Source organism: Macaca fascicularis, chromosome 2 (genome assembly GCF_037993035.2).
Source record: "Macaca fascicularis isolate 582-1 chromosome 2, T2T-MFA8v1.1".
Classification (NCBI taxonomy): domain Eukaryota; kingdom Metazoa; phylum Chordata; class Mammalia; order Primates; family Cercopithecidae; genus Macaca; species Macaca fascicularis.
This window is the reverse complement of record NC_088376.1, coordinates 48,885,937-48,898,404: the sequence shown is the minus strand read 5'-3', so window position 1 is coordinate 48,898,404 and position 12,468 is coordinate 48,885,937. Positions and strand designations below refer to the sequence as shown.

Below are 12,468 nucleotides of genomic sequence, written 5' to 3'. Positions count from 1 at the left end.
TTATATGTGTTCACAAACAGATAGTTTGAAATTGGAACTTATGTTTAAAGAGGAAGTAGAGTATGAAACTATGGAAAATTTGCGGCCTGACCATGTGGTAGAAGAGAAAATCCCATTTTCTGGGGCCAAGCCCAAGGCCCCGTTGATCTGTGCAGCCTTGGGACATGTAACCCTGTGTCCCAGCCACTCCAACTCCAGCCACAGCTAATAGGGACCAAGGTACAGTTTGGGTCATGACTTCAGAAGGTGCAAGTCCCAAACCTTGGCAGCTTCCACATGGTGTTGGGCCTGTGGGTGTGCAGAAGGCAAGAGTTGGAATTTGGGAGTCTTTGCCTAGATTTCATAGGATGTACAGATATACCTGCATATCCAGGAAGAAGCCTGCCTCAAGGGTGGAGAACTCATGAAGAACCTCTACTAGGGCAGTGCAGAGGGAGAATGTGAGGTTGGAACCTCCATGCAGACTCCCCACTGGGACACTTCCTAGTAGAGCTGTGAGAAGGGGGCCACTGTCCTTCAGATTCCTGAATGATAGTTCAACCAATGGCTTGCACTATGTGTGTGGAAAAGCCATAGGCACTGAACACCATCTTGTGAAAGCAGCTGTGGAGGCTGTATCCTGCAGAGCCATAGAGGAAGAGCTGCCCAAGGCCATAGGAGCCCACTCCTTACCTAAGCATGCCCTGGATGTAAGACATGAAATGAAAGGAGATTATTTTGGAGCTTTAAGATTTAATGAATTTCCTGCTTGGTTTTGGACTTGTATGAGGCCTTTAGCCCCTTTGTTTTGGCCATTTTCTCCCTTTTGGAATGGGAGTATTTACCCAATGCCTGTATCCCCATTGCATCTTTGAAGTAAGTAACTTGTTTTTGATTTTACAGGCTCATAGGCAGAAGAGACTTGCTTTGTCTCAGATGAGACTTTGGACTTGGATTTTGAGTTAATGCTGAAATGAGTTAAGGCATGGGGGACTATTGGGAAGGCATGATTCTGTTTTGAAATGTGAAAAGGACATGAGATTTAGGAGGAGCCATGGGTGGAATGATATGGTTTTGTTGTGTGTCCCCACACAAATCTCATGTTAAATTGTCATTCCCAAGTTTTGGAGGAGGGGATCACATGAGAGGTGATTGAATCATGGGGGCAGATTTTCTTCTTGTTGTTCTCAAGATACTGAGTGAGTTTTCACAAGGTCTTATGGTTTAAAAGTGTGTAGCCTTTCCCTCTTTGTTCTCTCTCCTGCTTTGCCATTGTAAGACGTGCTTTCCTCTCCTTCGTCCTGTGTCCTGCTATAACTGTTAAGTTTCCTGAGGTCTCCCAGCCATGTCTCCTTCACAATCTGCAGAACTGTGAGTCAATTAAACTTCTTTTCTTTATAAACTACCCAGTCTCAGGTATTTCTTTATAGCAATTTGAGAATGGAGTAATGCAAGAGATTACACCTAGCTCAAATTTCAATTTATATACTCAACTGTTACTCCACATCTCCACTTAGATCTGCAATGGGCATCTCAAACCTGCTATATCCCGAATTGAATTATTGATATTCTGCTTCTAAATCTGGTCTTTTGATAATCATACTTGTCTCATAATACAGTAGTATCCCTTATCCATAGTCTCACTTTCACCTTCAGCAAACTGTGGTCTGAAAATATTAAATGGAAAATGCTAATTATACCAGTTCATAAGTTTTAAATTGCACACTGTTCAGAATAGTGTGATAAAATCTCACACCATCCCGCTCTCTCGTAACTGGAATATGAATCATTGCTTTGTTCAGCATATCCTTGCTGTGCATACCACCTGTGTATTAGTCACTTACTAGCCAGCTTGTTGAGTATCACTGCATCACTGTGCTCTGTTCAAGTAGCCCTTATTTTAATTAGTAATGGCCTGGAAGCACAAGAGTAATGATGCTGACAACTTGGTTACACTAAAGAGAAACTGTAATGTGCTTCCTTTAAGTAAAAAGGTGAAGTCTCTTGAATTAAGGAAAGCAAAAAAGAAAAAAAAAAGAAAAAAAATGTATGCTGAGGTTGGTAAGATCTAAGGAAACTGACATGGTTTGGCTGTGTCTCCACCCAAATATCATCTTGAATTGTAACTCCCACAATTCTCACATGTTATGGGAGGAGCCCAGTGGGAGGTGACTGAATTATGGGAGTGGGTCTTTCCTGCGCTGTTCTCATGAAAGGGAATAAGTCTCATGAGATTTGATGGTTTTAAATACTGGAGTTTCCCCACACAAGCTCTCTCTTTGTCTGCTGCCATCCATGTAAGATGTGACTTGCTCCTCCTTGCTTTCCCCCATGATTGTGCCGCCTCCTCAGCCATGTGGAACTCTAAGTCCATTAAAACTCTTTTCCTTCCCAGTCTTGGGAATGCCTTTATCAGCAGCATGAGAACAGACTAATACAGTAAATTGGTACCAGTAGAGTGGGACATTGCTGTAAAGATACCTGAAAATGTGGAAGTGACATTGGAACTGGGTAACAGATAGAGGTTGGATGAGTTTTGAGGGCTCAGAAAAAGACACAAAAAAGTGGGAATGTTTGGAACTTCCTAGAGACTTGTTGAATGGCTTTGCCCAAAATGCTGATAGCAATATGTACAATAAAGTCCAGGCTAAGGTGATCTCAGATAGAAATGAGGAACTTGTTGGGAACTGGAGCAAAGATGATTCTCATTATGTTTTAGCAAAGAGATTGGCAGCATTTTGCCCCTACCCTAGAGATTTGTGGAACTTTGAGCTTGAGAAAGATGATTTAGGGTGTCTGGTAGAAGAAGTTTCTAAGCAGCAACATATTCAAAATATTACTTGGGTGCTGTTAAAGGCATTCAGTTTTAAAAGGGAAACAGAGCATAAAAATTTGGAAAATTTTTAGCCTCATAATGCAATAGAAGAGAAAATTCCATTTTCTGAGGAAAAATTCAAGCCAGCTGCAGAAATTTGAAGAAGCAATGAGGAGCCAAATGATAATCCCAAAGAAACAAAAGAGGAAATGTCTCCAGGGTATGTCAGAGGTCTTCACAGCAGCCCCTCACATCACAGGCCCAGAGGCCTAGGAGGAAAAAGTGGTTTTGTGGGCCAGGCCCAGAGTCCCCAGGCTGTGTGCAGCCTAGGGACTTTGTGTCCTGTGTCCCAGTCGCTCCAGCCATGGCTGAAAGGGGCAAATGTAGAGCTTTTGCCATGGCTTCAGAGGCTGCAAGTCTCAAGCCTTGGCAGCTTCCACATGGTGTTGAACCTCTGAGTGGACAGAGGTCAAGAATAGAGGTTTGGGAACCTCTGTCTAAATTTCAGAGACTATATAGAAATGCCTGAATTTAAAGACAGAAGGTTGCTGCAGGGGCAGGGCTCTACTGGAGAACCTCTGCTAGGGCAGTGTGGAAGGAAAATGTGTGGTTGGAGCCTCCACATAGAGTCCCTACTGGGGTACTGCTTAGTGGAGCTGTGAGAGAAGGGCCACTATCCTACAGACCCCAGAATTGTAGATCCACTGATAGCTTGCACTATGTGCCTGGAGAAGTCACACACTCTCAACTCCAACCCATGAAGGCAGCTGGGAGGGAGACTTTACCCTGGAAAGCTACAGGGACAGAGCTGCCCAAGACCATGGGAACTCACCTCTTGCATCAGCGTGACCTGGACATGAGATATGGAGTCAAAGGAGATCATTTTGGAGCTTTAATATTTGACTGTCCCACTGGATTTTTGGTTTCCCATGGGGCCTGTAACCCCTTTGTTTTGGCCAGAAAGCGTGAGTGATAGCCACATTGTTTATGGAATGGTTCCACCAATGCTTCATCTTGGAAGTGAAAAATACTTGGAAGATAAGGGATTGGAATTTACAGTCTTTTTAATAATAGGGAATGCACTGAAACATCCTGAATATTTGCTACAAAAATGAAAATGTTGAGGTTGCATTTTTACCTCCAAATACAACCTAATTGCTCCAGCCCCTTGACCAGGGTATCATCTAGTCTGTCAAGGCCACATAAACCTGCTTAGTATTTGATTGAATTCAATTAGCAATTGACTCAGACCCTAATCTGGACATTATGCAGTGCTGGAAATCACTCACTATTGCTGTCACCATAATATTAATTAAGTTGTAATTGGTGAATTAAAACCAAAAACCGCAAATGTCTGCTGAAAGAACATATGGAATGAAGTTGTGAATGATTTTAAAAGCTTCCTGAAGATTGATGGAGAAGTTAGGAAAACAATTCCTGCAGCAAAGGAGAAGGATTTGCCAACATACTTGCTCAAGTGGAAGAACATTTTGAAGGCCATCAGGAAGTATTAACAAATAAGGAATTGGAAGAACTTGTTGAATCATCCAGAGGAAGAGGGAGATGAAGAAGAATAAAGGACAGAAGCAGAATCAGCAACGTGGACATTACCAAAATTTGCTGACATGTTTTCCGCAGTAAAGACATTAAAGGACAAAATTATGGAATACAATCCTTGGATCAAATGCAGCATTAAAGTCACCCATATGACTATGATTACCAAGGGATTACAACCTCAGCAGCAACATTTTGATGAGTTAAAAAGAAAGAGACAACACATTTTTATTACGGTTATAATGTTCTTCCAAAAGATTTTGGCAAAAAACTTCAATTATAGAATCCTCTACCATCACATTGTCTGCTCCAGGCATCCAATCATGGCTAAATGATCCAAGATCACTAGAAGCAGATGATCTTCTTTCTGACTTATTAGAAACTTGATGGCAGCCTAATGCTCCATCATAATGCCTGTCATTCACCTCACTTCATCTCATCATATACATAGGCATTGTATCATCTCCATCATCATCATCACCATAAGAAGGGTTAGTACAGCAAAATAAGATATGTTGAGAGAGAGGGAGAAAGCACATTGATATAACTTTCATTACACTATATTATTATAATTGTTCTCTTTTATTATTAGTTATTATTAATATCTTACTTTACCTTATTTATAAATTAAACTTTATCATACATATGTATGTACAGGAGAAAACATAGTATAGATTTTGGTACTATTCGTTTTCAGATAGTCACTGGGATTTCTTGGAACATATCACCTGTGGATAAGGGAGGATTGTTATAATGATCACCATACTTTGCTACTTGATCAGACAAAAAATATGGTATGATCCTTGACTACGTTCTTTCTCTCACATCCTATATTCAATTCATCTGCACTTTACTTTTAAAATATGTTCCAAAACATCTACTTCATACAGTATCTAATACTGCACAGTAGTCCCAGGCACTATCATCTCTTTCCAGGACTACTGATGGCTACAGTCTTCTAAATGGTCTTTTTCCCCACCTTATTTCTTACAGTCTTTTATCCACACCACAGACAGAGTGATCCTTCTAAGTTGGTTCATATCACAGCTCTATTCACATCTCTCCATGGCTTCTATTCCAGGCAAAATTAAACCCAAGTCTACATCAGAGCGTCCATGTCCCCCATGATTGTGCCACTGTGCCACTCACTTCACCACTTTGCCCTCATTCTATCATTCTTTCTCTTGCTTGTCCTTTCCATGTCTGGGATTATGCCAAGATCATTTCTATTTTAGTGTGTTTGTGTGTATTATACTGCCTGGAATCCTCTTCCTCAGAAACTCACATGACTTGTTTTCTCACTTTCATGTCTCATCTACCCTGTTGGTTTATCAAAGAAGCCTTACCTGATTACTTTGAACTAAAGATTTCTTCTTGCCCCAGTCACACTCTATCACATTACCCTCTCCATACTTCTGACACTTACTCTCCAACATGTATTTCTTTCTTAATTCAATAGTGTTTGTTGAAGTATAAGCCCGTGAGAGTGATAACTTGTCTGTTTTGTTCACCACCATACTTCCAGCATCTAAAACAGCACTTGGCATATATAATAGACACTCAGTAAATCTTTGCTGAATAAAGAAACATGTAATTGCATTATAGTGCTATAAGTGCCAAGATACGGAAAATACATTATGCCAGTGAAGCACTTAGGAAATGTCAAAGAAAGCTTTCAAGGGAAGTGATATCTAAGCTGAGTTCTGATGAATAAATTAGACAATTAAGGTTGGGAGAAGGGAATAAATGGAGTGAAATGAGGAAGTAGTCCATGGGAGGTAGAAGCTGAAAGCTCAGTAGAAACACTTAGACTGGGGAAACGATGTAGGACTTAGACTTCACCTTAAGAGCAATGGGGAGTTATTGAAGTGCTTTACCAGATGAGTGCGGTCCGCATTACATTTTTTAAGGATCAGTCTCCCTAAGAAACAAATTAGTTGTATAGGGTTGAAAATGGAGAAGCTATCTCAGTTAAGAAGATATGACAATAATCCAGGAAACATATGGTGTCCTCCAATTTGAGTATGAAGAAAATCTGGTAAATTTTAGGCAAATGAGATTGCTGAATAAAACCGAAATGCACAATTGATTGAATATAGGAAGAAGATGGAGAGGGAGAGAGATGAACCAGCACTTACTAGGTTTCCATCTTGGGAAACTGGATGAATAGTAGTTCTACTACTGTGGTAAAAAGCATGTTTTTGTTCACTGGAAGATGATAAGCTTATCTGGGTATGGTGAATTTGATGGCCTTAGAGGCAGTTAGATGTGTGAGGCTTAAGGTCAAGAGAGAGGTTATACCTAAAAAGAGATAGATGTAGGAATTGTTAGTGTAAAGGTGGTATTTACTACCATGGGCTTAGATGAGACCCCCCTAGCTCAGGAAGACTTTTAGAGCCTGAAATGAATTAAAGCTGTCTCCATCTCCATGGGATCAGGGTTAATAACAGAAGCTGAGAAAATGTAGGATGGAGAAACAAGTTTCTCAATGATAGAACAGCTGAGGGGAGGGCCTCATGTGTATGAGTCATCTTAAGACGTTCTGTGCTCCTACACAGGCTGAGGCTTAGACTGTCTTACAGGAATGCAAGGCAAAAGGAAAGGACTAGCCGGGCGCAATGGCTCATGCCTGTAATGCCAGCACTTTGGGAGGCTGAGGCAGGCAGATCACTTGAGGTCAGGAGTTCGATACCAGCCTGGCAAACATGGTGGAACCCCATCTCTATTAAAAATACAAAAATTAGTCAGGCATGGTGGTGCGCACCTGTAATCCCAGTTACTTGGGAGGCTGAGGCAGAAGAATGGCTTGAACCTGGAAGGCCTTCTGCCTAGAAGTTGTGGTGAGCCGAGATTGTGCCACTGCACTACAGCCTGGGAAACAGAGCAGGACTGTTGTCTCAAAAAATAATAAGAAGAAAAAGAAGAAAAAAAAAGGATTCTCTAGGGAGGTATAAGATATTCTGCATTTTGAAATACAATAATGTATTATTTCTTCTATGGTAATAACACTTCTAGAAATGAATTTGATTATTGAAAAGCAGAACCTTCAATAAGTAACACTAGTAGAGAAAAATAATTCAACCCCATTTTCTTGTTACTTTGACTTTTCTTTTTATTTCTCAATTTTAATTATAATTACTACACTTCCTGTTCCCAAAACTTTTGTGTCTTGTCTGCTGCTGATGCTGTCAATAACCTTAGACAACTCTGAAGATTTGGCTTAAAAATACAAAACATATTAGCCATATTTAATTAAATTCTGTTGGTTGAAAGCTCATGAAAGAATTTCCCATGTATGCATAGCTGATTATTGCCTTTACCAAAACCTCTTAGCCTTCAGAGGAGACTGCTGATGACAATAATCACATCAGCTCCCAAGAGGAAACTAGGCCTCTGGTTTCCAGGGATCACCAATTCTTTTGGAGTATTAATAAATATTTTCCTACCAACTCCCTCTTGTATGTAAATAGCAAACATCTTTGGTATGAAAGCAGACATAATTTCAATATTTATAGTTTAGATTAGTAATGATTCACACAATAATCATGATTGTGTGAGATTTCTCTAGAAATTCATGAAGCCAATTTTAGGGTATAAAATAGACTTACATGGTGTTGGGTGATTATAAGTGAGCTTTGACACTGAAGAAGCTGCAAACTGATTTTACATAACTATTTTCAAATATTGTCTTAAAACTTCTTTTTTTCATATGATTACATAACTACTTTTCAAATACTGTGTTAAAACTTCCTTTTCCTCTGTATGATTGAAGGCGTTTTGAGGGATGTCTTTATTACAAAAATACCTTTTAAGCCATATTTACAGTATGGTCAGGTGTCTCAATGACAGTGATACCTTCTTAGAAATGTGTTGTTGGGTGACTCATTTGTGTGTGGACATCATACATAAACCTAGATAGTATATCTTACTACACACTCAGAATATGTGGTGTGGCCTATTACGTCTAGGCTGCAAACCTGTTCAACATATTACTTTACTGAATACTATGGTATTACAGTGGTATTTGCATATCTACACATAGAAAAGATACAATAAAAATATGATATAAAAGATTAAAAAAAAAAAGGTACACCTGCATAAGGTACCTCCCATGAATGAAGTTTAGAAGTTGATTTGGGTGAGCCAGTGAGTGAGTGGTGAGTGACTGTGAAGGCCAAAACATTATTGTACACTGTTGTAGACTTAGTAAACACTGTGCACTCAGGCTACACTAAATTTAAAAGTTTTTTCTTCAATAATAAATTAAATATAGGTTACTCTAATGTTTTTACTTTATAAACTTTTAATTTTTTAAAATCTTTTGATGCTTTTGTAATTACACGTAGCTTAAAACTCAAACACATTGTACAGCTGTACAAAAATATTTTCTTTCTTTATATCCTTAATCTAGAAGCTGTTTTTTTAAATTTGTAATTAATTAATTAATTTAAATTTTACTTTTTGAATTTTTATTAAAAACTAAACTAAGACACAAACACACACATTAGTTTAGGCCTACACAGGGTCATATTCATGAATATCACTGTCTTCCACCTCCACATCTTGTCCCACTGGAAGGTCTTCAGGGTCAATAATATGCATGAGTCTGCCCTCTCGTATGATAACAATGACTTCTTCTAGAATATCTTCTGAACGACCTACCTGAAGCTGTTTTACAATTAGTTTCTTTTACTAAGTAAAAGGAGTATACTCCAAAATAATGATAAAATATAGTATAGTAAATACACAAGCCAATAACAGTCATTTATTATCATCATCAAGTATCATGTACTGTACCCATTTGTATGTGTTATACTTTAAATAACTGGCAGTATAGTAGGTTTGTTTAGACCAGCATCATCACAAATACCTGAGTAATGTGTTGCAATATGATGTTACGATGTCTACTAAGACACTAGGCAATAGAAGTTTTTCAGCTCCATTGTAATCTTTTTTTTTTTTTTTTTTTTTTTTAGATGGAGTCTCACTGTGTCGCCCAGGCTGGAGTGCAGCAGCATGATCTCGGCTCACTGCAACCTCCACCTCCCGGGATCAAGTGATTGTTCTGCCTTAGCCTCCCAAGTAGCAGGGACTACAGGCATGCGCCACCACACCGGGGTAATTTTTGTATTTTTAGTAGAGAGGGGTGTCACCATATTGGCCAGGCTGGTCTCGAACTCCTGACTTTGTGATCTGCCCGCCTCGGCCTTCTAGAGTGCTGGGATTACAGGTGCAGCCACCGCACCCGGCTTCTCCATTGTAATCTTACAGGACCACCATGTATAAGCAATCCTTGGTTGCCTGAAATGTCTTTAAGAGGTGCATGATTGCGTAATAAAATAATGTGACTCCTTAAGAGTGTGAATATCCTCTTTTATTCCTGGCATATGAGTTTTTCCTCTCATGTTTAATAAACTTTCTGTCCCTTTTACCTTTCATAATCATTTTATGTAGCATCCTTATGCTACCGATTATTTAGAATTTGCTACTTTCAGGGCATCTTTGATTCTAAACTTTATCTACACAAGTTAAGTCAGAGTACTTTCAAAAAAATAAAGATATTTAATACATCTGTATTTTTAGAGCTGCTTTTTTATTCAGTGCAGCACCAATGCTTTGGAAGTGTTTAATTGGAAAGAAAGACAGATTTCAAAACATTAGGCCCAGGGCGCAGTGAATATTTTAGTTGCACTGACTCCAACTCTTAGAACCTCCATGAAACACCAATGTGTTTAACCTTTTCCAACTTGCTTCCCAGATCGAGAAAAGATTTACTTAATGGACCAGAGCAACACTGGATTTGGATTTCTTTTTCTTTTGAGTTTATTGGAGACTTTTCAACCAAGCTGCTAAGGAGAGGGAAGCACACAAGCAAGGCCACTGCCAAACTCTGGTGAAAAGGAAGAAATCAGTTTTGTCTGTGAGTACGTCAGAATCTTCACAAGCCAGGCAGGCAACTGATCTGGGAATGAGGAAACCTGCCTCCTAACATGTTCTTGGCTCTACCAGTAACTAGCTGTGTGACCTTGGCCAAGCTCCTTTCATTTCCTGAGCCAAGCTTCTCACTTCTAAAATGTATGGAATCAGAGCTCTGGTAGCCCATAGATGTGATTTATTTGATTCACATGGCACTTGCCTTCCTTCCTTCTTGTTTTGAATCAAATAATCTTGAACATTAAACCAGCCCCTCATGAGAAATTAGATCTGCCGATTCAGTGTCTGGATGCTTACATGGCAAAAGCAACTGAAACTCAGTGGTGCTATCCCTTTTACATGGGACAGAAACTCCCTTGATTGCCACACAGTACCCACTGGGTCCCCTACAGCATTCATGTCTCTGACCTCAATAAGCACTTGGTTTTGTGACCTAAGGGATTTTAAGCTTTGTGATCTTTATGATGCCTTCCTTTCATCTCAATAAGCCTGTAATTCTCAATGGGCAAACCAATAATTACATCTTATTTATATTACCATTTCAGCAGCCAGGCAAATAAGCTGGAAAACCTTAGAACAAGACCAGACTTAATTAACATAACCAGAAATTATTTCTTCCCCAGATTTTCCTTGTAGGTGGCAGAATTTCTATACCATGTATCTTTCTACATCCTTCTTTGGAAATGCTAGCTTTCCCTTTTAACTATCGTATCCTCGTAACAAGATGATATACTTAAAAAAACTGGCCTCCTGCCCTCCATTAAAACTGGTTCTTCTTTTGAACTGTCAATATATGCAACTTTAAAACTCACAATGCCATTGCTTAAAAATTTAACCAACTCCAGCTCACGTAAGTCCTTAAAAGATCTCCTAATCCTTTAGGAAAAAAAAATAAAGAGATCAATAGGATTTTCTTTTTTCCTCATTCCACTTCCCATGTATTACTGTATATCCTCCCCCAGTTTTCATCTCAATGCACTTGCTCTCCTTCCTTTTCCTTATTTTCCTTCCTCTTACCCCTACACACCTCCCCTTCTGCACGACTGTGGCCTGTCTGCCTCTACTCGGTCCATTTTGCCTTCTCATCTCCCTTAATGACAGAGGACAGAAAGGAAACAAAAAAACATTACATGAAGCTTGCTTTCAAATAGTTTTTTTTTATGTTAAGTTCAGTGTCACAGGGATATTTATCTTGTTTTAAATTTGTGTGTGTGTGTGTGTTTTAACCAAACAATGCACTCTGCAACATTATAGATTTAAGTGAAATTGAAGCTACAAAAAGTATTGTTGAAGGTAAGAAGTTTTCTGTTAACATTTTTCAAATACACCTTGTGGAACGAATCTGGGAAACTATGATGAAAAGATTTTCTTAGTGTTTAGGACTGAGAATCTTATGGGAGCTTCTAGTTTGTTTAATTGCATGTAGGCACACATTCTCTGACTGACGTTCCTTTGTTTTTGAATAGTGATTCTTCGATGCATTGTAAAAACTAACCATTTCCTCTTGTCAGATAAATTACTAGTTTCTATGTTGCTCTTTATTTTAATGCATCAGACTTACGCATTAGGAAAAGAAGCCTATTTTCTGCAAAGGAAAAGAAGCCTATTTGGGTTTATGAAGAAAAAGGCAAGATGAATGCAGATCTTATTGTTTCTTCTTTGATGTTAGCAGAGGTTAATTCTAGGGTGCAGACATTCTTTTCCTTGGAACAAGTGTTGATTTCTGTAGGTGCTGATAGTGGGTCCCCAGTGCCATCCATGGCTCAGTGGGAAAGGGTTACGTTTTCATAGCTCAAAGGGATAACAAAGCAGATGTGGGTCTCCAGGCAGCATTTAATCTGGAATGATGTAAGGCTGTCTGCAGCAATTCTGGTTTGCAATCAGAATCAGGACTTCCATTTTGCTCTCAGGTAAATTCTACCCATTAGACAAAACAAATACAAAAACAAAACCATTTTTACAAGCCTCTCTCCCCCAAGCAGAAGAAGATGTTATTTTTCATTGGCTGGTTTCCTGATAAGTTACAAGTCTAATTATATTGACGTATAGCTTTACCTTATCTAGAAAGATAAATTTAACAAACCTTACTAGGTCTCCCAACCAGTGCACAGACAATTAATCTGTGGTGTGTCAAGAGAAAAAAAATGCTTGCATATTTTTAAAAATTGGGGAAGGCACTATCATGA

At 39.0% G+C, this 12,468-nt stretch overlaps 1 long non-coding RNA gene across 1 annotated transcript; it reads left to right on the top strand.

The window, feature by feature from the left end:
* Positions 1–9,324: 9,324 nt before the first annotated feature.
* On the top strand, positions 9,325–11,811 carry LOC141409637 (uncharacterized). The gene is made up of 2 exons (XR_012430787.1): positions 9,325–9,466; positions 10,107–11,811. It is a non-coding gene; the product is annotated as an uncharacterized lncRNA (long non-coding RNA).
* Positions 11,812–12,468: the final 657 nt, after the last annotated feature.